Consider the following 27,434-nt stretch of genomic DNA (forward strand, 5'->3'; position numbering starts at 1 on the left):
ATATACCCAAGTTGTACATGAGGAAGGAGGAAGGAGATTGAATTTATTTCAGTGACACTGTTATAAACCCAGTGACACTGGATTTAACTGTGTGTCACATAACACAGCTCCATGTCTTTTCCTCAAATAGATGAGCCCCCTTTATATGCACTTCTACCACTGAGTTCATAGCAGACATAGGATAGCCTTGGAAATGGTACATATACTTACTTCACTACTTACAAGTTGTTGAACACTGTTGCACTTTAGAGTAAAATACCCTAAATTATTTTAATGTCTTTTATTATTTTTAAAATGAAGTTCATCATCATATTTTATAACTATGTGACAAGGTTGTTATGTAGCCGCTCATATGAAATCATAGACATAATACGTACATTTTCATATTGCTATTACTGATTAGCAATATTAACAAATAAATTGCATAAGGGAATAGCCAGTTGTCCTGTATTCTTTTCTAAGTCTAATTCTGAGGTAATCTGAATCTCTTTGTGACCAGAAGGCTTAATTTTCCCCTAATTTACGTAACTTCTGTTTACCCCTATTTTAAGGAAGAGTTTGTTTTCCCACTGAAATATCTAGTTCATCTGGGTTCTGAATTATATTATATACTCAGCATATCAGTAGACTATGAAATAATAATTTTTAAAAAATCATTTTAAATGAGTGACTAAATACTAGGGCACTTAGTTCTATGATTGTTGAAGATACGACTGGGGAATGTGTTTCTGAAAGATTAATAGCTTCCAGGCCAAGTTGTCAGTTTCCATAGTAACCAAATCATATCCTGAGAAGTAAAAAATTTAATTTTTTATGATAATGTTTTTCACAATTTCTTTTCTAGGATAGTTCTTGAATTGATAACATATCCATCAAGCAAATGCAGCTGGAATAAACATTTTTTTTCTACCAGTTTATAGCTTGATTGGCATACCCAGGGCATCCTCGTGACATAAAACATATTTCTTCTCAGATTAATTGAGACCAGTAACCAAGCTATTGATCAGACTGCCTCTATGCTGATTAATGTGCTTTGTCATACTTAAAAGACTATTGTTAACTAATATTACACCCAAAACAAAAATAGATTAAATTAACATGTAACTGGTGGGCTTTTTTTTTGTTTTTTGTTTTTGTTTTTTAATTTGATTAAAGTTCTATATGTTCCAGTTCTTTAGTATTGGATGTTGGATAACTGTGTCTTGGTAATGCTTCTAGAAACTTTACATTTAGTTAAAATTGGATCTAGAATAATATTCTAAGTCAAATAATGTTTCTTTTATTTTTCTGCCATAAGTATATCTGTAAGTCAAGTTTGACATCTAAAAGTCTAACAACGGCCTCTATTTTCAATAAAACTATATAATTCATTTAAAAATATGTAACCATTCAAAAGAAGTATACTTTCTTGTGAACTCCATACAAAAGTAACTTGTACGAAAACTCAAAACATTTTTTTTCTCCACAAGCATACATTAGTCAGTCACTGTGTGATGCTATCAAATTAGAATAATTTTAGATGTTGTGTATATGCAGAGAGAAGACCTCTAGGTCATTTTTTTTTCCCCCTCTAGGCCCCTCTACTCAACTGGGAAGAGAAACTAATAAACATTCGAGCCTCCGATTCCATGGCAGTACCCAGAACAGTGGCAGGCACAGGGCAGTCATTCAATAAATGCTAACAAGGGATCTCGGGCTTTGGGGCCTCCACAACGCCCTCGTTCTCTAAAGCAGCATTCTACCGAAATGGAACAAAAGCTCATAATCCCAGTTCACGAAAGTCCCAAATACCTCCATTTACCTCAAGGGTGGGCTGCAATTTCACAGACTTAATTTTAATCCATGGTAACATTCAAAACACCTTCATGCATGAAACAGCGCTGACAGGATGGGGGATAAGGGGCCTGCTTGAGGATGATCAAAAATCTGGATGCCAAAATCCGAGAAAAGACCCTTTTGCAAGAAAACAAATCATTTTCTTCAGAGCCTAAAGGCAAGGCCAGAGACACCCGGGATAGGGGCGAAAGCAAACGGCCCAGCACTGGCTGGAACAGGGTCATGCTCAAGACCTGACGTCAGCGAGGCACTTACCTTCCTCCTGTCTAGCTGCAGCCGCAGTCACCTGGTCGGGGTTGCCCAGAGTCTGCTGCCCCCTGCTCCACCTCCACCCCAAAGCTCAGGGGTACTGGACGGTGTCTAACACCCGCCCCACTGAAGCCCCGCCTCTCTGAGGAGTGGGGAGCCAGCGCGTGGCTGCGACTCTTCCAGAAGCGCCGCTCACGTCAGTCACGTGACAGTGGGTGGAGCCTCGCGGTTTTTCTCCTGCGCAGGCGCGGGTGGTCAGAAGGTAAGCCCTTGGTTTCAGTCTTGGTGGTAGTTGCTTTTCCTGGACTTCTGCCTTCTTTTGATGTAGCTTTTCTTGGCTGTTTCTCAACTTTGCCTTGATGTCTAGTCGGGTCCTTCGTTTTCATCTTGGCACTTTTCTGCAGCCGGCAGGGTCTGGGTTTTATGGGATGGTTTACCTTTTTTGTTTGTGGGGCTTCTGGCGGTGGAATGTGGCTCTGTGTCCACTTTCTCTGCAGCAGCTCTTACCAGCCTTGGGAGCCAGGAGAGCTCACAGTGTTTGTCTGCCTCTCTTGCCTTTCTGGCACCAATGCGACTCTATCTGGTTTTTGTGGTGTACAGATGATGGGTCCGTAATCAAAGGAATAAGACTGATACAAAACGAAGGTCAAGCAAAGCTTTATTTTGTGCCAAGCATTGAGAATCAAACTGAGGGGTTGTGCCGCCTCACAGAGAGGACAACCTCTCCCTGCCTTTGACTAACTTTTAAAGGGCAAGGGCCATGTGGTTGAGCCTGGCCACATACAGGTGGCCAATGAGATTGCAACACACAGAGAAAGCTGCATAATCATGCTAGGTCACATGTGGGTGGCCAATTGAATTACAGTTTACCCTATAGTAGACATTTGCACTAGCCTATCACCTTGGTCAGAATTGGTGCCCAAAAGGCGGGGCCCACACTCCTTGGTAGCTAGGGAGACAGTATGCGTGCCCCACGGATCCAATACCTCCACCTGGCCTGACCCACACTTGTATTTGGGCTCTGTTACCTGGGACTGGTTTTCTGGACTTGCTTGTAAGTAAATCCCCTGGCGAGGTGGGGGGCGGTGGAGGGAGTTAGAGTTACTTTAAGTTTTACTGCATAAACAACAAAATCACTGTTTAACTGGATGGAATCACTCTGGCTAAATAGGCCCTTACACAGAAAAGCAAACAAATTATATTCATGAGGCAGTCCCCAGGGAACCTACTACGCCTTGATCTTATCTCCCAGTGTAATTTTTGAAGTTACAAACCTAACAAAAATAGGAAAAGATATATATGTATGTAAAAGAAAGCACTAGCTCAAGTGGCCAAGATGTTTATTAGGTGCATGATGTAAACTTGGGCACTTCCTTCAGCAACCTGAAATTCTTTGCCCAGCCTCCAGGAATATTAGCCTCTCTGGAGTTTCTTTCCTCCCCTCCCCCCACCTTAGGCAGTATTACTACCTAATTTTAGAGTAGCAGAAATAAAGTCTTCGTTATTACATGATTTACCCAAATTCATATTTCATTAAAAAATGATCCCATATATGTAACCAAATAATGATGTTTACGTTGAGTTTGTGGAAAACGATATCTAAATGGGGAACAAAACAAGACAATGTAAAAAATGAATGGAATATTAAGTCACTACATCAGCCTGCTGTGTGTGTGCTCAGTGTTTGCTGAGAAACATTTCAGATAAATTAATGATAAATTCGTTCCATTTATTATTTTATATTTTATATTTACTAATTATAAATTTGTTCAATCAAATTTTGTTCAAACTTCAGAGCTCATGTAAGTTAATATCTATCTATCTTCTATCTTGAGTCAGTACTGCCCAAGGAAGCCAGACCATCCTTTTGACCTTGACAATTGACAGTGTTTTTCAAAGTCAGGATCCATTGACTTAATCAGACTGATTTATTGTCTTCACTTTGAAGTAAAATGTGTATGTATGATAGGTGTATGTGTGTGTTTATAACTAATGAAACTTGTGAAAGCTGGAAGATAGAAAAATTAAAAGACGGTTGAACTCTGACCCATTGTTTCCAAAGGAAATTAAACAATATCTCCCAAAATACTGTCCATGTTTTCTTCTGAGATTATTGTTGCTTAATCATGAGACTTTTGTCTGAAAATCTTATGTTCAAAATTAAAGTGTAAGAGTCTGTGTTGTTAGAATACTTGGTATAAATTGAGGCAGAACATGGTATGGGGAGGAAATAATAGAAGTGTGGAACACTGACAGCTTTCCTGTAGGGAGATAGCCAAATAGAAACGTTCAAGTACGTGGCCATGGAAAGGCTTTGGATGTCAAGTAAAGGATCATCACCAGATTCTGGTAATTCACTGATAAATAGCAGGTTCTGCCAATGTGATGAATTATGACTTGTGATTGTTTACATTTGGAAGGAATATAAGCAGACATTCATACTGGGTCAGACAAAAGAAACCCGGTTAAGACAGATAAATTGAGCAACAGATTTTTTGCTATATGAAAGAGGATTTAGTATGAAAACCCAAATCCAGAGATACAGAAAAAGTAGAGAAAGCATCTAAAACAAAGTAAAAAGTGGAGCCCTTGAGGCACATGGCAAGTAAAATAGCCCAGTTTTAGAATCTAATCCCGACTGGCCCAACAACTGGGCTGACTTGATGCTGAACCAATTACTAAGGTTTTGTTAGGTATTTAGTTTAGTGTTAAGCATACAATAGTACTAACGGTACGACAATGAATAATAGGAAAATCATAAAACAGACCTGCCTATTACCTTTTGGAAGTATTGGATTATGAAAGTCAGAAACATGCCTTCTGAAGGTGGGAAATGAGAGTGTGGCAAGGAGGTAAGGGAGGAATGGCCAGTGGTTGAGAGTGGTTGGAAAAATGATAAGCCCCTTTCTAAAGTAAATTGGAAATAATCATTGTGTTGGAGCTGGTTGATAAGTTGTCATCAAATGTGTAATTGTGGATAATTTGTATAAGAAGCAGCATGGAGTACTGGGTGTGGTGCATAAACAATGAATTCTGGAATACTGAAAAGAAGTTAAAAAAAAAAAGAGCATCTTGCAATGAAATAGGAACTAATTGTGGTAACTCAAGTTATAAGTGTAAATGGAATAAGCAGAGAGAAAGAGAGAATCCAAGTGATATATAAACTAGAATGCATGATAGGAATGAAAAGGGTTTAATGCATATGTGAAGGAATGGACCCTGGAGAAATTATCTGACTGTGAAGATACTACATGGGCAAAGCCTCCTTATAGCTACTTTGTAATTAGCAGCCTCTGCTGGTTTTGCCCATATACACACAGACTTAGAAAATGGGAAATAGCTCTTAAAGGTATAGACTTACTTAGATAACGATTGAAGTGACTTTCCCTTGAGAAAAAATTATTTTAAAAGACTGGAGTTTCTGGGTGGCTTAGTTGGTTAAGCATCTGACTCTTGATTTCAGCTCAGGTCATGATCTCAGGGTCATAAGATCAAGTTCCTGAAAATGGCCTGTGTGTCTGGTGTGAAGCCTGCTTAATATTCTTTCTCACCCTCTCCCCATCCCTGTTCATGCTCTCTCTCTCTCTCTCTCTAAAAAATAATAGTAATAATAAAATTAAAATTCTCCTATAACTTCACGTTGAGGGGCAAGAATGTATGACATAACTTTCACATACTCTACTGTGGTATACTGTACTGTGGTGAACAGACAGGATCAAACTCATATACCAGGATATTCCAAAAGTGTAGCCTAATAATGCTCTCCACATTCAAGTAATTTCATTTTTTTATCTTAATTTAATTCTATTTTTTTAGTGCTCCAAGATTCACTGTTTACGTACCATACCCAGTGCTCCATGCAATATGTGCCCTCCTTAATACCCACCACCAGCCCAGGAGAAGTTTTAACCCTGAGATAGCAAGGTAGAGATGTAAGAGATATATATGGAAAGAGAATCAGATAAATTATTCTTGTGGATCTTTTCCAGTACCCCTAGAAAATGTAGCAATGTAGCAGCTGTAAAGATGAATGGGATACTTGGCAGAAAACAGAGTGACTGGCAAAATACTAGAGCATATGGAAATATGCTGGGAGCATACTGGGCCATATGGAAATGGGAAGAAGGTGCCTTTTATGAGATGTTTCAGAAACCCATTTGTGAAGTTAGAGGTCTCTAGTTGGAACCACGTAAGTGATAAGAGGACAAATAGGATAGGGAGGCCCCAAGACCACTCTCATCTATCTTCTGGTGATCTTTTATTAAACTTAGTTGTATTTCTTTCTCCAAAAAGTCATCTTTGCCTCCATACAGATAACTTGCTATTTCCCCTCTTCACATCTTAAATATCACCTATTCTGTTATTAAACACTAATTATCAAAATTATCCTGCATATAATTTGCTTCAAAATAACCAAGTATTTTGATATAATTCTAGTGACTCTAAAATAAAAATAAAGTACTATGAAAACTTTATACTTGCATCCTGGTTGATATAACTTTACCAATTCAGGTCCCATCATTAAAAAAAAAAAAAAAAGGTATTTCAGATCTGCACATGTTTTCTCAGGAACTCCACAGAAGGAAAAAGATATTAAAATTCTGGATTTTCTTTTTTTCTTTTTTTTTTTAAGAAATAATTTGATATCCTGCAGGTTGAACAGAAAAAAGTCTGCCAGATCCAGGAATCTGTGGTTTTAGATCCAGCTCTGATAGTCATCAAATGTGTGGACCTGGTTAAGTCACTTCACTTGTCCGGATCTCGATTTTATTATCTACAAAGTGTTGAAGAACATGAACATTAAACACCCTTTTGCTCTGACTTTATAAACTCCTGTAGGATTGGCAGGTTTGCAAGACAAGGGTGAAACCCAAATAAGGATTTAAAATTATGAACCCTGTTCTGGTTACCTACAAAACAAACTGCTAGTACTTTAAAATAATCATTTAATCTTGCTAACAAATTCATGGATCCAGAATTTGGGAAGGACTCAGCTGGTGGTTTGATTACTGATCTATGTGACATACAGAGCAGATAGGGCTGGAGTTTCTGCTTCAAAGATGACTTCTTTGCTCACATATCTAACAAGTTAAAGATATGTCCCCTTACTCATCTTTTTTTTTTTTTTTTTTCCTTATTCTTCTTCTGACATCACACTATCCATGGTCTCTTTTCACATGCCTTGGCTTCTCAACCTAAAGTTTTCAGTCTTCTTAGGTGGTTGTTAGCTTTCTCCAGAACAAGTGTTCCTAGAGATTCAGATACAAGGCTTTTTATGACCCAGTTTCAGGAATCTGAGAACATCACCTTGTCAGGTTATCATATTGTCTGACTATATTGCCCAGGCAAGTCATTAAGGCCGCTTTGGAATTAAACTTCTCCTCTCATAGGGAAGAATAACAAAAGAATTTATGGTCATCATTAAACTACCAACAAGGCAAATTCCAATAGTGCTTTTTTTTCTAAACTATTTTATTTTTCAGTTACTTTACTTCTCAGGAGTTCAGAAGTCCTGATTAGAAATCATTTATTTTATCCTTAAGAGTGCCATGTAAAACATAAAACAAGACAAGTAGCAAAGTAGCATGAGTAGAGATGTTCAACAATTATATAAGCTGGGTAATGTGTATGGAATGTTTTTGACTATATATATGACTTTTTTGCTGCCTTTTATAATTTGTGGAAATATGTGCACACCCATAAAAAGCTACTGATGCTCTCAGTATCAATAAATATTAACTTATCTGTTTATGCATTTGTTGAAACTGACAATATTTCAAAGTCACACTTTACTGCACCCCATCAGATTAGAAGGATTGTAAATAGCTGTGTTTTGAAATTTATGAGAAGAGAAGCATATCAAATATCAAAATAGCAATATCCCCTTTAGTCATTGCTTAACCATCAGAGATATAGCTGAATTTTCTATGAACTGTATTTTTTGTGCATCTCTTCCTTGATGATGTAACACAATGCAATATATGCCATAGATATTTTCATTTAGGTTTGTTCAAGTATTTACATTTCATGGTGATTAGTGTTTCTGAAGTAGCTGTAGAGATTGCTGGCTATACCGACATCATCCGAGGGTTGCAGTTTTGCAAAACCTGGTCATCCAATTATGTTGTGATTATTCATTGCCTGAGTTTGGGCACAGGGAAGAAATGAGGGAGAGGCATCTCTGGATGCAGTTGACCTGGTCATTCTCCTGTTGGGTTTACAGAATCAGTTCTCCCAACTCAAATTTCAAAGAGATCCAAATAAATGAGGAGAATTAAACCAAACAATGGAAAAACCTTGGAAACTTGACACTGAAAATTTTATTGCTAAGATCCACTATATGTATATGCTTCACCTGGCACTTCTGTTGTTTCACAAGAATGGTGTTGACCTTTTAAAATTCATGTTGTTAGAAGGGAAATTGATATGCTGGAAGGGATCAATCATTAGGTTATTTCTGGAACCATCATGTTATTACCCATGAAAATGGATAATTACTGCTTGAGAATAAAATCTAGTATTCTAGTGCAATGCCTCTGTAGAGTTCCAAAGTCTTAAAGCTTAAAAAAATATTAATCATCATAGTATCACTAAAGCTTTTTGCCGTAAGTCAGGGGTAGATGTAGTTGATGTAAGGAGCACCGAACATAAAAGTAGAGGTAGTGAAATCCAAAATGAGTTAGTAAACCAAACATAAATTTCCTTACTTACAAAAAGAGGGTGAAAAGATTTCATAAGATATTTGTGGGAAGAAATTGAGGTTGACCAAACACACACACACACACACACACACACACACCCCACACATATATAACAAAAACATGTAACAAACTCTATATACATAAACATATAAATGTATGTGTGTGCATATGTTTATATAAAATGCTTATGTATATATAAAGATGAACAAATATTTGGGATTGTAGAACAGAAACTAACATAATATTGACATATTTTTAAAATTGTATCAAGAAAGCACATGAATAACAAAAACAATCCTACTATTATCATCACTAATGTTCCATAAAAGAGAGGCTGTTTCAAAGCAAATATTAGAAAGAAAAAAAAATTCTGTGGCAGTTCATGAAAATATGACTGTATTGCCCTCATGTCATTCAGTTCACTGTGGACCTATGAGGTCTTTGAAAAGGCAAAGACCACAAAAGAAATATTTTGGGGTAAGTGGGTTAAGTTAATTGTGAAAAGAGTTAGTAAAAGACTCAGGATTAGAATCTCATTGTTATCTACAGCCCTGTATTTTTTTTTTTTTAATTCATAGCTGTTGGTTCATGCAATGAACATGAAGTGTTACCATCACAGCTATGACTTATTATATATTCCATGAGGAATATAACTAAACTACAATGTATTAGTCTATGATTGGCAAGTGAGATAGAATAAGATTAAGTTGATATTTTATCTGAATCCACTTGACACTCATGAAACTATCAATCATGAAACTATAAATGTAGATGTATTATGTTGGTGGACTTTGGGGAACAATTTGATTCATACTTACAAGTGTATTAATTCTACTTCATTGCCTTTATATTTCATCCCTGTTGCTTAAAATAGCAGTGTGCTGCCTACGCAAATTAAAATCAGCTGCAAAGGATTTGTGTTTTGTTTGTGTTGTCTTTTTTTTATTAACATATAATATATTATTGGCTTCAGAGGTAGAATTCAGTGATTCATCAGTCTTATATAATACCCAGTGCTCATTACATCACATGCCCTCCTTAATGTCCATCAATCAGTTACCCCCCTCCCTCCACCTCCCTCCTCTCCAGCAACCCTCAGTTTGTTGCCTATAGTTAAGTCTCTTATGATTGTCTCCCTCTTTGGTTTCATCTTGTTTTATTTTTTCCTCTCTTTCCCTATGATCTTCTGTTTTGTTTCTTAAATTCTATATATCAGTGAGATCATATGATAATTGTCTTTCTCTGACTGACTTATTTCACTTAGCCTAATATCCTCTAGTTCCATCCATGTTGTTGTTGCAAATGGCAAGATTTCATTTTTTTGATGGCTGAGTAATATTCTGTCATATTATATATATATAACATATATATACATATATATGTATATGTATATATATGCATATGTATATGTATATATGTGTATATATATGTATATGTATATATATATATATATAAATCATATTTTCTTTATCCATTCATCAGTTGATAGACATCTGGGCTCTTTCCATGGTTTGGCCATTATGGACGTTGCTGCTAGAAACATAGGGGTGCAAGTGCCCCTTCACTATATTTGTTCTGTATTCTGTTCCATTGATCTATGTGTCTGTTTTTGTGCCAATACCATACTGTCTTGATGATTTCAGCTTTTTAATAGAGCTTGAAGTCTGTAATTGTGAGGCCACCAGCTTTCGTTTTCTTTTTCAACATTCCTTTGGCTATTTGGAGTCTTTTCTGATTCCATACAATTTTTAAGATTATCCGTTCCAGCTCTGTGAAAAAATTTGATGGTATTTTCATAAGGATTGCATTGGATGTGTAGATTGCTCTAGGTAACATAGACATTTTCACAATATTTGTTCCTCTAGTTCATGAGTATGAAACATTTTTCCCTTTATTTGCATCTTCCTCAATTTCTTTCCTGAGTGTTCTTACTTTTCTGAGTACAGGTCTTTGGCCTCTTTGGTTAGGTTTTTTCATAGGTATAGTATGTTTTTCGGTACACTTGTAAATGGGATTGATTCTTTAATTTCTCTGCCTTCTGTCTCATTGTTAGTGTATAGAAATGCAACTGATTTCTGTACACTGATTCTATAGCCTGCCACTCTACCAAATCCTTGTATGAGTTCTAGCAATTTGGGGGTGGAGAGTTTTGGGTTTTCCACATGGAGTATCATGTCATTTGCAAAGAGTGAGAGTTTTACTTCTTCCTTGCTGATTCAGATGCCTTTTATTTCTTCTTCTTGTCTGATTACTGAGGCTAGGACTTCTAGTACTCTGTTGAACAGCAGTGGTGATGGTGGACATCCCCACTGTGTTCCTAGCCTTAGGGAAGAGCTCTCAGTGTTTCCCCCATTGAGAATGATATTCATTGTAGGCTTTTCATATATGACTTTTATGATATTGAAAGTCCCTACACTGTGAAGAGTATTAATCAAGAAAGGATGCTGTACGTGGTCAAATGCTTTTTCTGTAGCTGTTGAGAAGGTCATATGGTCCTTGGCCTTTCTTTTATTCATGTAGTATATCATATTGATTGATTTGCAGATGTCAAACCACCCCTGCAGCACAGGAATAAATCCCACTTCGTCATGGTGAATAATACTTTTAATGTACTGTTGGATTTGCTTGTGTTTTATTTATAAACTATGTTGGAATTTGAAAGTGAATTCAAAAGTCAATATTTCCTTTAATACCAAACAATTAGAGGAGCAGTTAGTGGAAGGAGGAAAATCCAGAGAATTGGGAAGGGAAGAGTTCTTGTTTTTCCATGGATTTTGAACTTTAAAAATTTTAAAGTTCTCTTGTTTTGTTTTTGTGTTACAATTGTTTTTCTGCACTATGCTCTTTTTCCTCATACCTTTGCTCACTAGTTTTCTTGTTTCTAAATTCTACTTTTTGAAAGCACTATTTGAGCTAAACTTGTCATCCTGGAAAAAAGGAAGCCTTATGTACCATCATTTTGTTTCCCAACTCTTTTCCAGAGCAATTTACTAAACTTATCCAGATCTGGGGTTGTGCTTCTTTGAGATATTTTTTTGTATTTTCCATATAAATAAGATATTATAAATGTTTTATATATTAATACTTATATACTTATATTAAATGTAAATATAATTAATATTTTATTTCAGGGTATCTCAAAAACCTTTGTATATTCAGATGGAGTTATTAAAGCACAGAAAAAACAGCTGTAGAGACAAGGGTTTATGAGATCCTATTACCCTCGAATCACACTTTTGAAACTACCAATTCCTAAGGACAGTTTACGTTCTACACTGGATATCTACTACCAATTACGATCAAATAGCATGTGCCTGCATCTATCCCTGAGAACCTCACATGTGTAAGAATGAAGGCCCAGGCACTTTGGCCTTCTCAAAATAGTTTCAGTTATCAGTCTGTTAAGGAGTTTCCTCCAGTATTATAGAAAATGATGTTTTCCATCATGCACAACAGCTGCCTTTGACAGATATTCCATCACTTACCTCCCACTTAACATGGGTCACTCTGTATTCATGGACACATAGAATTGGGAAGTATGCAAATCTGTGACTGTTTTGTAAGGTCTTAAATAGAGAAAGTTAACACTGTTGGAAATGAGAACTGAAATAGCGGTCTTGGTATCTTCTCAAACTTTATAAAAATTAAAATTCCTTTTAGTCAAACCATTAAATATAGATTAAAACCCCAATATACATGTATAAACATATAAAGAAATCCATAAAAATTTAATTTCTTGTTTAAATAATTAGGAAGGTCAAGAATACTTTTGAGTGACATGAGGCAGAAGAAAGTGGTAATATCCCCCATAACAATCAGTGGCTTTTCAGTATAACAAAATTTTTCAAAAATATGAAATAAAAATTGCAATATCAAAACACAAGGGTAAAAATATTTGTAAGTATCATACACTTTTCATGGAACACTCATCCGCATACAGATTAGCTCTTAGAGCTTTATTCTAATTTTGAGCCCAAACCAAAAAGAACATTTTGGAGCTACCATTCTATCTACCAAACTCGATATTGAATATTCTAACTTTGTGAACTTGAAATCTCACAACACTTTACAGTTGTAATTGCTTAGAGAAACAAATGACTTCGCTATTCTTTGCTCATGCTGATATATTTACTTCTGTGAAAGAGAAGTTTATTAGTCTTTCTCTCAACCACTTGTCCCAAGATGTGCTGACTTAACATGGCCATAGGCACTGCTATTCTCTAAGCTCTCTGTGCCACTTTCCCACTAGATAGAGAATTGATTTGAGCTGTGGCAGATCAGTCATTCAAATGACTGATTAGAACTTTTGCTATAAGGACATGTAGATGTGGTTGAAAAGATCATGTCATTTATAAACATTCAAATGAATTAAGTCATATCTGGATTAACACATAAACATCATAAATTTTTCATGTGTCTTTATGTTTGTTTCATTTAAAGCAGCTCTTATTCTTAGGAGACATAAGTAATAAAGGCTTTTTAGAAATCTTTATAAACAACTGGAGGTAAGAGATTATCTTGCTTGTAAAAATGATTAAATATGAATAAAATTATTTTCTAATATGTTCTTTGCACTATAATTTAAGAACATAGAAAAAAGCAGACTGAGCACTAAAACGATAGTAGTTTATCCCAAATCTAAAACTGAAAAGTTATTTCATAAACAGAATTATACTGAAAGTTGGGTCAGGTTTAATATTATTTAGTTATTGTTTGATTAGAACATAATTATGTTAATCTCATCTATATTAGTAAATATGATAAAGAATCAAGTTAGTATTATATATTGTTACCAGCCCTCAAGAGAATTTGAAGATGATAAAAAGGGAAATATAATCTTACAGCTTACAGTATATAAATTTACAATATATAAGAAATTATTTTCAAAACACTGAGTCTAGAAGAATGATGCCAGCAAAATGGCAGAATAAGCAGCTCCTTCAAACTATTGTCCTCCACAGAAACATAGAAAACTATGCAGAAATGGTCAAAATCAAGTTTTTTAGAACTCTGGAAAGATATCAAAGATTTATGTTATCTAATAGTGGACAAGAAAAGACAATTTAGAAGACACCAAGAAAGTTTATGGTGTTTTTACTTCTGATACTCCATCCCCTGCATAGTTCATCAATGATCTTAAAAACCGTGTCCTACATTCCCAGTTTTGGACTCTGGTCCCTGGTTTTGGAAAAAGCAAAAAAGGCTTATTCATAGATTATTGTGTTTGTCCATTCTAATCTACTGGCAGGGATACCTGAAGGACTAATGTAAGATACTCATCTTTGTACCACCCAATATGGAATTTACTCAGGTATAAAAGTGGCAGACATTGCTTGAAAAAATTTTCAGATGCACAAAAAATCCACAGTCTCCTGGGGCAAAAGATACAGCTGAGACCTATAATAGACCATCTCAAGCCTAGAAGGAATAATTGGATGGAGTTTCTTTGGAAAAATAGGGCATTCAAAAATCATATATATACTGAAGAATTTAGAAAGATCTGTGCATGCCCAGGACACAGAGTTACAAAAGACCTGAGAAAAACCTAAGCCTTCACCTCTGGCTGATCTATAGTTTCAGTGCAAGTAAGAAATGAAGGCTAAGCAGAGTTATAAACAGTTTGCCTATGTGTTAAAGGACTGCCCCAATATAAAGCCATTCTGCAAAGACTGGTGGAGGTAATTTGATTTTGTGTTTGTGTTTGTTTATATCTCCTAGCATTCAGGGAAATGTCTGTAAAAATAATAGCTGACACAAGCTAAAGCAAACAAACAAATAAACAAACAAAAACAGACTTCGGTGACCACACATGGTAAGGAATCAACTGTTTGCAACAATTTGGAATATATTTAGTAACTATTCCAAATGACTTTAGCTTTATTTTTTTTTTAAGATCTTATTTATTTATTTGAGAGAAAAAGAGAAAGAGAGAGAGAAGGATAGAACACAGGCAGGAGGAAGGGGAGGCAGAGGGAGAAGCAGGGTCTCCACTGAGCAGGGAGCCTGATGTGGGGCTCCATCCCAGGACTCCAGGACCACAGCCTGAGCCAAAGGCAAACACTTAACCAACTGGGCCACTCAGGCATCCCTGACTTTAGCTTTAAACAACAGCATCAACAAAAAGGAAATCCTAGAAAAAGGGGATATCTTATTTTAGAGTTACCATGTTATGGTATTTAAATACTCAGTTTTCAACAACAGAAAAAAAAATCATATGACATGCAAATGGGAAAGTATGACCCATTCACAAGAAAAATCAAATTGACAAAAAACTACCCCCAAGGAAACCCAATATTGAAATTACTGAACAAAGATTTTAAATCAACTGGCTTAATATACTCAAAAATCTAAGGAGGGGCGCCTGGGTGGCTCAGTGGGCTAAGTTGCTGCCTTCGGCTCAGGTCATGATCTCGGGGTCCTGGGATCAAGTCCCACATCCGGTTCTCTGCTCAGCAGGGAGCCTGCTTCCCTCTCTCTCTCTCTCTCTGCCTGCCTCTCCATCTACTTGTGACCTCTCTCTGTCAAATAAATAAATAAAATCTTTCAAAAAAAATCTAAGAAATACCATGAATAAAAAATAAAACATAACCAGGAAAAAAAATGTGGAAATACATAAAAAAATGAGAATATCATAAAGAGACAAAAATTATAAAAGAACTAAATAAAAATTCTAAAGATGAAAATATAACTGAAAAGAAAAATTCACTAGAGATATTCAACAGCAGATTTGAACAGACAAAAGATAAAATCAGTCTTTTTTTAAAGATTTTATTTATTTGTCAGAGAGAGAGAGAGAGAGGGAGAGAGCACTCACAAACAGGGGTTGCTACAGAGGGAGAATCAGGCTCCCCACTGAGCAAGGAGCCCAGGACCCTGGGATCATGACCTGACCTAAAGGCAAACACTTAACTAACTGCCTGAGCCACCCAGGCTTCCCTGGAATTGGTAATTTTAAATATAGGACAATTGGGGTGCCTATGTGGCAAAATCAGCTATCTGACTCTTGGTTTTAGCTCAGATCATTATCTCATTGGTCGTGAGATGGAGCCCCAGGCTCAGCACAGAATCTGCTTAAGTTTCTCTCTTCCTTTCCCTCTACTCCCTCAATGTCCTCTCACACACTATCTCTCTCTCTCTCAAATAAATAAATAAATCTAAAAATAATAGGAAAATTGAAATTATTGAGTGTGGGGAGCAAAAAAAAAAAAGTGCAAAGCTTAAGGGAACTGTGGAACACTATTAAACCAATCCCCATATGCATTATGGAGTCCCAGTAGAAGAGAGAAAGTGACAGAAAAAATATATGATGAAACAATACCTGAAAACTTTCCAGTTTGATGAAATACATGAATCTATGCATTAAAAAGCTCAATAAATTCTGAATAGAATAAAATTAGAGATTCATACCAAGACACATCATAATAAACCATGGAAAGCCAAGAGAAAGAATCCTGAAAGCAAATGAAAATTCATCATGTAAAGGCAGTAAGGTAAACAACTGATTTCTTGTTAGAAACAATGGAGGGAACAAAAGACAGTGGGATGACATATTTGAAGTGCTGAAGGAAAAAATAACTTCCAACTAAGAATTTTATGTCTAGAAATAATGCTCTTCAAATATCAAGGATTAATTTTATTTATTTATCCATTCATTCATTCAGTTTTAGAGAGAGAGGGTGCTTGCATAAAGAGGAAGAAGGGCAAAGGTCAGGGGGCAGACTCCCTGGTGAGTGTAGAACCTAATGTGGGGCTCAGTCTCATGATCCTGAGATCATGACCTGAGCCAAATTTAAGAGTCAGACACTCAGCTGACCAAGTCATCCAGGTACAGCAAGGATAAATTTTTAAAAATCAAGGATAAATTAAAATATTTCCAGATAGGGGCACCTGGGAGGATCAGGTCATGATCCCAGGGTCCTGGGATTGAGCCCCTGCTCAGCAGGGAGTCTGCTTCCTCCTCTCTCTGACTGCCTCTCTGCCTACTTGTAATCTCTGTCTGTCAAATAAATAAATAAAATAAATAAAAATAAATAAAAATCTTTAAAAATATATATGTATTTCCAGATAAATAATTGAATAAATCAGTAATCAGAAGAATGTGATGTAGACATTTAGACCAATGGAATAGAATTGAGATTACAGGTATAAACCCATACATTTATGGTCAATCAATTAATTTTTTTGACAAGGATGAGAAGACTGTTTGATAGGGAAAGAGTAGTCTCTTCAACAGTGCTTCTGGGACAACTAGATATTCACATGCATAAAAATGGAGTTAAATTCCTACTTCATTCAATGCACAAAAATTAATTCAAAATGGATCAAAGACCTAAATATCAAAGCTAAATCCATAAAACTCTTTGAAGAAAATATAGGAGTAAATCTTCATGATCTTGGACTTGATAATGGATTCCATTAGGTAGAACACCAAAAGCATGAACAATAAAAGACAAAATAGATACATTAGACTTCATTAAAGTTCAAACCTTTGCACATCAAATGACATTATCAAACGAGTGAAAAGACAGTCTTCAGAATAAAAGAAAACATCATCAATTCACATATCTGTTAAAGGACAAGTATCCTAAACATATAAAGAACACTTAGAACAACAAAAAGACAAACTACCCAATTAAAAAATGGGCAAAAAGGGGCTCCTGGGTGTCTGAGTGGGTTAAAGCCTCTGCCTTTTGCTCAGGTCATGGTCCCGGGGTTCTGGGATCGAGCCCCGCATCTGCTCAGCAGGGAGCCTGCTTCCCTTCCTCTCTCTCTGCCTGCTTGTGATCTCTGTCTGTCAAATAAATAAATAAAATCTTTAAAAAAAATGGGCAAGAGACTTGAATAGACATTTTTCCAAATAAGATGTTTATGAATTAAGTGAAAATATGCTCTTCATCATTAGTTATTAGAGAAATGCAAATCAAAACCACAATGAGGTACCATTTCACATTCACTAGTATGCAATAATTATAAAAATGGAAGATAACAACTGTTGAGCATGTGGAGAAATTAGAGCCTTTGTATGTTGCTTGTGGGAATTGAAAATGGTTCAGCTGTTTGAAAAAGTTTAATGGTTCCCCCAGAAGTTAAACTTAGAACTACCACTTCACACTGCAATTCCACTCCTAGGTATATACCAAAAATAATTGAAAACAGGTACTCAAACAGTAAATGTAAATGTATGTTTGCAGCAGTAATATTCACGATAGCCAAAAGGTAAAAACAGCCCAAGTGTCCATCAGCTGATGGATAGATAAACAATATAGATAAACATACAAATGAGTATTATTCAGCCACAAAACCCCTGAAATTCAGATACATTCTACAGTATGGATGAATCTTGACAACGTTTTGCAAAGTGAAAGAAGCCAGACACAAAATGTCAGATAGTGTACGATTCTCCTTATAATGCACTATACAGAATAGAAAAATTTGTACAGATAGAACACAAATTGATGGCTGGCAAGGACTGGGGAGGGGTAACTGGGAGAAATCACTTGATGGGTAAGAGGTTTCATTTTAGAATAATGGAAATAATTTAGAACTAGATGGTGTGGTGGTTGCACAACATCATCATCTATCTACTAACTGCCACTGAACTGTCCACTTTAAAGTTATTAATTTTAGGTCATATGAATTTCAACTTAATAAATTATTTGAAAAAATAAACTCTAAGAGAGATTAAAGAACTGTCAGTACTGGCATAATATTTTAATTTGGGAGTGGGAAAACCATAATGCTTGTGCCAAGCTCACCACCTGTTTTTGCACAGCCTTTGAGCTAAGAAAGTTTTTCCCATTTTTAAATAACTGAAAAAAAAGAAAGAAAATAAAATTCCATTAAAAATACTAGTATCATTTCAACTTTATTAAACTTAGGAGCTTTTTCTTTAGTCTGTTCTTTGGGTATTGAAAAAAGATGGAAATAGTCTTCCCTTTCTATATGAATCTGTTGCTGCCATCTTCTGAAGAAAATGATGTATTAATTGGACACAATGAAGGTAACACAGTCTAGCGGAAATTCTTAAAGGCATTTGGAGACCTGGGTTATAATTATAGCTCTGACATATAGTAATAATGTGAACTTTGGCAACATAACCTATTTAATCCATAGGTTTTCATCTGTAAATGGAAATACTAGCAATATTTCAAGGTTTTTGTGAAAGTTAAGGATAAGGTATGTAGAATTTATGTCACATAGTAGACGTACAATACAATGATAATTTTCAGTTATGAATGGGACGGATAATTTACTTTTTCTTCTAGAATTAAAGAAAACAACTTCTGGAGCACCTGGCTGGCTCAGTTGATGGAACATGCAGTCTTGGGGTTATGGGTTCAAATCCCACGTTGTGTGTACAGATTTCTTAAAACAAACAAACACTAAAATAATAAATAAAACAATTTCCTAAGTGACTTTTCAGATATAAATAGATACATGTCATACTAGTTCACTTTCTTAAATACACTTTATTCTTATATACCTTTGTACTTTTATACCTTTATTTTTTAGCAGTTTTGAACAGGAAGTACAGAGTTCCCAGATATCCCCTGCCGATATACATATGAATTCCTTTTAAAATCACATAATAGAAAAATATTTTAATAATTATAGAACAATTTATTTTACCTTTCTTTATGATCTAAGGCCCTGTTCTTTCTCTGGCATCCATGTCTCAGTATTGTTTTGCCACTAGTAATTCTAGAATGAGAGTGAGCATCCTTACCCTGGAGGTAGGATCCAATAATATTCCAGCTAGCTCTAAAGATAATTGTGCTATGGGAATGCATTGGCTCCCTTAATGTTTCTTTAATCAGCAACAAGGTAAACCAGGTGTGTTTTAGTCCCCTTCTACATAGGTTTGGAGAGGTTGCAATGGGAGGATAAAGGAAACTCACATTTTTTATTTTACACTTGACCTTGAGTTTCTTGCTCATGAAATTTATAATTATGTAATCTCTGAGGTCTTAGTCCTTTGGTAAGCAACTAATAACTTTTCTTAGAAGACTTCTGGACTTGCTTCAATTTTGATATCATATTTATCTTGTTATAACCATCTATTCTCTAGACTAATCCAATTTCTGTTTCATATATCATGCTTTTCCTGGCCAGATTTGATTCATTCTTTCTCCTGGCCATTTTTGTTCACCTTAATGTCATTTGTACCACAACCTCATAGGACATCATCATCAACATCATTGTTTAAACTTACAATGCCTAATACTTAATTATAATAAATTATAAATCATACCTTTGTATGTTATATAATTTTAATCCTCAAAACCTTATGAAGTACATGATATTATTAGCACCATGTTACAGGTAGATAAATTAAGAATTTGGACACAAAAACATAATAGCTGATTTAATGTTTATGCTCATAATAAAAGTAATTTACTCTTGGCCCAAAGATACATGTAAATATTTGGACACATAGTAGCAATTCAATAATAATAAACTTACATAAGAACCAAACTAGATTTCCAGTTCTTTCTGTTTGAAATGTCAATGCCTCTCATACTGCTTACCTCAGTTGATTAGTATTTAATTTGTTTCTTTTTCCTTTTTATTTCTCCACATAGATCCCTCCACACACAATTCAACTTATTTGCTCTTATTTCATCCTGCCACCACCATTTAATTATTGATCTCTCATGATAAAGTATCTACTGAGACCATGCTTATAAATAGCTGATGGGCATGAGGAAATGGAAGTGCTTGATAAGTCCAGTTTGATGTAAAAATATATATGTAAACTAAGTAATTAACATCAATCTAAGAAAAGTGTAATTTAAAATAATAACAATAGCCTTTTACCTTGTAGCCCTTGGTTGGTTTTATTGCATTGCACTGGCTGGTAGAGGTTCAACTCTTTTTTGTAAACTGTTTGCTTTTGTGTTTTACCTTAATGTAGTTCACAATTTCTCAAACTTGGCACTATTGATATTTGCGGACGTGTAATTCCTTTTCAGTGGGGAGGAAATACCCTGTGCATTGTCAAATGTTTAGCAGCACCCTGGGCTCTAGCCACTAGATTCTATTATTACTTTCACTCTCAGTAATGGTACCCCCAAAATGTCTCAAGACTTTGCCAGATGTCCCTGGAGTTTTAAATAGCCCCCAGTTGAGAACTGCTGGTCTAATCTATTGTTCAGTGCGTAGTTGGTTCCCGGCTACTATATTCAATGAGTTTTGACTATATGGCTGAATCTGGTAAGTTTTTTGCTTTTTTTACAAAGCCTGGAGATTATTTGTGGTACAGCCTTGATCTGAATCTGAACATTTTTGTTTTGTTCTTTCTGATTTTATTTGCAGATCTTTTCTTTGTTCTACTTTGTTTTAGTTTTTATTTTTTTCTCTGGTAGTTGTTTTCTACTCTGTCCTGAAAAATTGACTTATTCTAGATATATCAAATTTAGGGAATGGAAGGCTACTGATTTGTCTGTTGCAAAAATACCTGACTCTACTGATAAGAACATAGAAATTCAAAAAGATTAATCCATAGCTAACTTGAGGCTAGGCTGACACTGAAACTTCTCATCCATATGTTACGAATACATTTTTATTCAATATTAAGATGCTGGATAGAATTTTTAAAATCTCCGTCTTGATACTACTATAGTTATCTCTTGGAATTAAACTTAAAAGTGATTAAGAATTGATGCAAAAGCAAATATTTTTTTTTGAGTATGTAAACATATGAAATAAATTTAGTTTTTAATTTATTTTTCAAAGAAAATCTCAGGCTGAACATATTAATTATTTTATCAAAGTTGCTGTGTAAGATTCAAAATTAGTGTGTTGGGGCCTGCAATGGAGAAAGTTGAGAATTACCTACTCTAATCTTCTCTCACAGGACATCTTTCTCTAGACATTCAAGACAACAGAGAAGCAGTGAAGAGTAAATGGAATCAGGCAAGAGCATAAATGGAATGGGTCTGCCATGGTTAAGGGGCTGGAGAGTAAAGAGGAGTCCAGGAGCCCAGGCTACAACAATGAAGAGGGAATCCTAATGATGAAGAAGGTGGCAAAGATAGAAGTAAGAAACATTGTATGATATGCTTTGGAACTTAAAAGTAATATACACTGACAGCATCCTAGAGCAGATATTTCCTCTGATTATCTTTAAGAGTTATTATTTTCTGTGATTGTCTGTAAAAATAATAAAAATAAAGTAGTTAAACAAATATGAGATTTAGAAGTGACCATACCTGAATTCAAGTCCCAAATCTCTCATTTCTTAATGATACAATTTGAGCAAAATGTTTTAACTCCGATAAACCTCAGTTTACTCACCTGAAAAATAAGGGTTAGGGCTAAACTACCTACCCATAAGTATTAATTTGTCAGTTAAATGTGGTACTTGTAAAGTGCTTGGCACTAAAAATTCTCAGTAAGTGCTAGTCTATGTTCTTGCTTTTTTCTTTTTTCTTTTTCTTTTTTTCTTTCTTTTTTTTTTTCTTTTGCTAGTCAAAATTATTGGTATTAGGGAAGCTGTATATAGATGATCCCCAACTTATGATAATTCAGCTTATGATATGTTTATCTTCATAATGATTCAAAAGCAGTTAAGCATTCAGTATAAACTGTACTTTGAATTTTGACCTTTTCCTGTGCTAGTGATATATGGGACCGTCCTTTCTTAATACTGGATGGTGGCAGCCACAGCTCCCAGTCAGCCATGCAATCAGGAGGTAAATAACAGTTACACTAAGATCTATTCTGTACACTTAACAACCACTTTGTTTCTCACTTTTAGCACAGTATTCAATAAATTATGTGAAATAGTCAACATTTCATTATAAAAGAGGTTTTATGTTAGATGATTTTTCCCAACTTGTAGGATAATACAAGTGTTCTGAGCTAGTAGGCTAGGCCAAGCCATGATGTTTGCTAGGTTAGGTACCTTAAATGCATTTTTTTTTTAAATTTTATTTCTTTATCTGACAGAGAGAGAGAAATCATGAGTAGGCAGAAAGACAGACAGAGGTTGGGGTGGGGTGGGAAGAAGGCTCCCTGCTGAGCAGAGAGCCCAATGCGGGACTTGATCCCAGGACCCTGGGATCATGACCTGAGCTGAAGGCAGAGGCTTAACCCACTGAGCCACCCAGGTGCCCCCAAATACATTTTTTATTAATAACATTTTCAACTGGTGATGGGTTTACTTAGATGTAACCCCCATCGTAAGTCGAAGGAGATCTGTATATAAATCTGAGACTGTCTGAATATGTTCTTTAAATTTTTCAGACCCATTTGCAGTTGTAAAATCAGCTCTTTCCTGCTGGTGGAAATGCTTAGTTTATCAATTAACTTTATAATAATTGCCCCTCCTGCTGTAAAAGTGTAGATTCAGTAAATAATGACCCAGGAACAGATGTCAGGGAATGTACTAAATTTTCTAAACTGACTTCTTTGATTCAGTCAGCAACTATTAATTAGACTGTGTAAATAGATTTTAAAAATCTAGTTTCACCAAAATTGGATACTAGACTACTTTTAGTCTATATTTTTTTGGAAACACAACTGTCCTCAAACGATGATAAGTTTTCTTTTATCAAAACCAAATGGGTTAATTTAGGCATAAACCTATATAGTGAAAAAAAAATAAAATATCATTTATTTTTGTCAAAAATTATGGTGGCCTAATATAAAATAACTAAATAATATTTTATCTTGAAATTGTTAGTAAATTCTTAATCAAACATTGATGTGCCAACAATTTCCTATTCTTCTACCTTTCTGTTATCACTTGAAGATTATATCAGAAATAATATTTAGAAATAACTAATAGGAGTCCAATTAGAATTGTTAAACATGAAGTTTATATTTAATATCTACTGTTTCTAGAAATGTATTAATTTTTCATATATATAATTTACTGAATAATGGTATTATTCATATTATTTTATTTGAATACCAAAAATAGACTCAGAAACCTAATTGACATATTTAGAGCCACACAGCTATAAGTATGGTAAGTCACGAAGCTAGAATTCCAAACTACTATATCTTATTCAAAAATTTGTTTTACGGGCTGCTATACTCTTCTGCCTCCTTTACTATCGTTCAAAAATAAGCTTTCTTGGTGGGGCACCTGGGTGGCTCAGTGGGTTAAAGCCTCTGCCTTCGGCTCAAGTCATGATCCCAGGGTCCTGGGATCGAGCCCCATATCGGGCTCTCTGCTCAGCAGGGAGCCTGCTTCCTCCTCTCTCTCTCTCTGCCTGCCTCTCTGCCTACTTGTGATCTCTGTTTGTCAAATAAAAAAAAAAAAAAACAAGCTTTCTTGGGATGCTTGGGTGACTCAGTCATTAAGCATCTGCCTTCAGCTGAGGTCATGATCCCAGGGTCCCAAGATCAAGCCCCACATCAAGCTCCCTGCTCGGTGGGAATCCTGCCTCTCCCACTGCGCCTGCTTGTGTTCCCTCTCTCACTATGTCTCTCTCTGTAATTTAAGAAAATAAAATCTTTAAAAAAATAAAAAGCTTTCTTAAGCATTGAAAATTTTCACCTTGCTTTGTTCTTAATACATCAAAATTCAATCCTTTCCATATCATGTCAGTATAAAAGTTAGATGATTAGCTGTAGTGGTAATAGTAGCTGAAATTTAATGAGTAATTAATAGGTGCCAGATTCTGTGCTATTTGTTTCAATATACACTATTAAATTTAATATTTGTATTAGCATCCGAAGAAGTAATTGTTTTTGTCCACATCTTACAGATGAAAAAACTAAGCCTTAAGGAGGCAAATATGATTTTATTTTATAAAGATTTATCTATTTATTTTGGGGTGAGGGGAAGAGGGTGAGTTTCCCAAGCATATTCCATGTTGAACATGGAACCAGTAAGGCTCAATCCCAGGATCCTGAGATTCCAACCTGCACCGAAATCCAAGAATCCAACTCCCAGCTGACTGCACCACCCAGGTGCCCCAAGGAGGCAAATATGTTACACGTAACTGGCAAATAGCAGAGATGTGATTCAAATTCATGTGTATCTGATTCTAAAGCTATTTACTATTATAGTGTTTTCTCTTTGGTATCATGAAGTTATATATAATTTAATAATTCTTATGATAAGGAAAATACATTGCAAGAATTGAGAGGAATTTTCAGACTTGAAATAATCTAAATAATTTGATAGATAATTGCTAATAAATCAAAATTCCCCAAACCACGATTCTATGGGCTTCACATGTGTTCCCACCTCAAGGTTCAGACTAAGGAAATTTGAAAGTTTTAAGATGCTCTTAGATAACTAGCATGGTCCAGTAGTTTGGAATTTTGCTCATCTGTAAATGTGTGGGCACCAAATTACATACAGCTACATATCTCATACTCTTCTAGATAGCTGAGCTATGATATTCACCTGAACAGCTGTGTTCTTTGCTTTTCTTCTTTTAGATAAGGCTGCTTTTATCACCCAGAATGTTCCTTGTCTTCTCTGTGCACAAATGTTCTAATATAGTACTTGAGAGGGTCTGGCCCTAATGACTCACTCTAGGAGTAGCTTCGTGTAATGGTTGAGAAAGGGAATCTGAAGCCAGACTGCCTGGGTTCAGACTTCTTCCTAAATATGAGATTATATTTAATTTTTTAACCTATTTGTGCCTCCGCTTTCACATCTATAGAATTGGAATGATAATAATATGTTCCACAAAGTATTGTTATAAAAATTAAATGAATAATATTTGAAAAACATGTAGAATGATGTCTGGAACAAAGTAAGAACTGTGTAAGTATTTGATAAATAAATAAATAAAAATATGCTTTTACACATCGATACCACCTGAGTATGATTGAGTTATGGAAGCATCTCCTTCTTTAGCTCTACAACAGAACATGAACAATATGTTTGCTTATTTTATTGTACTTTGCCCATTTTGCTTTATACTTAAAAATATAGAGAAGAGATGCCTGGGCAGCTCAGTCAGTTAAGCTTCTGCCTTCAGCTCAGGTCATAATCTCTGGGTCCTAGGATCAGCCCTGAATCAGGCTCTGCACTCAGCGGGGACTCTGCTTCTCCCTCTCCCTCTGCCTCACTCCCTGCTCATGCGTGCACAGTTTTCCTCTAGCTCAAATAAAGTCTTTTAAAAAATTTTTAAATAAAAATAAAACCTTCACCAATAAGCTTGATTGGAAGTGTTCTGTTTGTCCCGTTTGCTAATGTATTTGACTTAACTTTAGGGCACTAACCACTTTGTCTTCTCTTATAATTATTTATTTGCATACCATTTCACTTATAGTAGATTTTAAGCTTCTTGAGAAGAGAGACTATTTCTTCCATTGCCTCAGGATATTGTTCAATAAGACTCATACATAACTGAATCAATGACTCTCTAGAGGCAGGCAAGTGATTTGCTTCCATTTCCTTCCATCTGAGAGAACATTGCTGATGTCAACCTTAAAAATAAAATAGCCAGTTATTTTACTAGCAAAATGAGTTTATTTGGGAATAGCAGAGAAATTGCAATTCAGGACATGCAAGCTATGGTGAACCATAGGCGAGTCCAAATAGACAAAAGGAAGGTCAGTTTTTGTTAGGTTCTAGGAGGAAATTGGAGAGGTTTTGAATAAAAAGCCATTAGAGAAGACTAAGAGTTTGAGATGTGGCAGTTTCTTACTGGCTGCAAGCAGTAGTTGGTGAGTTGTTGCTGGAACATGGAGGGATCGTCCTATATTTTCCTAAAAGCAGGAAATAAAATTTCTATGTGAAAAATGTCCTCCCTTGTCAAGATAATTCTTATCTTCTTTCTTCCTGCTGGTTATGCAGGCTATAGCAATAATACTTACATGAGAGCTCCCCTTCAGCGCCTCTCAAATCCCTTTTAAATGAGGTTTCTTTTATTTTCATACTGATGATTATAACACCATTACACCATCTGTCACATCTGAGATGGCAGTTAGCACTGGTGGAAATTATTACCTTCTCATATGATCATTTGGTGCCCTCTATGTATGTGGTAGGTAAAACAATGTTCCTACAAAGTTTCCTGTGTCCTGATCCCCAGAATCTATGGACATGTCACCCGATCAGGGAAAGAACACTCTGCAGATGTGACTAAATTAAGAATTTTGAGATTGAGAGATTATTTTGGATTTTCCAGGTGTGACCAGTATAATCACAAGGATCTTTATAAGAGGGAGACAGTGGAAGCAGAGGCCATTGTGGTGCCACTATTGGGGATGAGGGGCATGAATCAAGAGATGTTGATAGCTATTAGAAGCTGGAACAAGAAAGGAATGGATTCTCCCCTAGAGCCTCCAAAAGGAGCACAGCTCTGCTGACAGGTTGCTTTCAAGACCTCTGACCTCCGGAACTATTGGTCAAATTTTGTTATTTTTAAGTTTGTGTCATTTTAAATCACTGCATTTGTGATTACAGCAGCCATGGGAAACTAATAAAATGTACTTCCAGGAATGAAAGATAATGAAAAAAAAAAGATATTAATATGGGAAAGAAGGAAGAAATGAAGGAAGGAAGGAAAAGGAATGCTTTACTCCAGATAACATCTCTGTGGTCAGTAGGGCCAAAAACTGGAGAGAAGTAAACAAATTATCATGAGCAGAAACTAAGCTGAGTTATTGGGAAAAAATTTCAAGCAAATAAGTTAATTATTTTATTAGAAGTTGGTGGGTGTTTATATGAAA

This window comes from Mustela nivalis (genome assembly GCF_964662115.1).
Source record: "Mustela nivalis genome assembly, chromosome: 12".
Taxonomy (NCBI): domain Eukaryota; kingdom Metazoa; phylum Chordata; class Mammalia; order Carnivora; family Mustelidae; genus Mustela; species Mustela nivalis.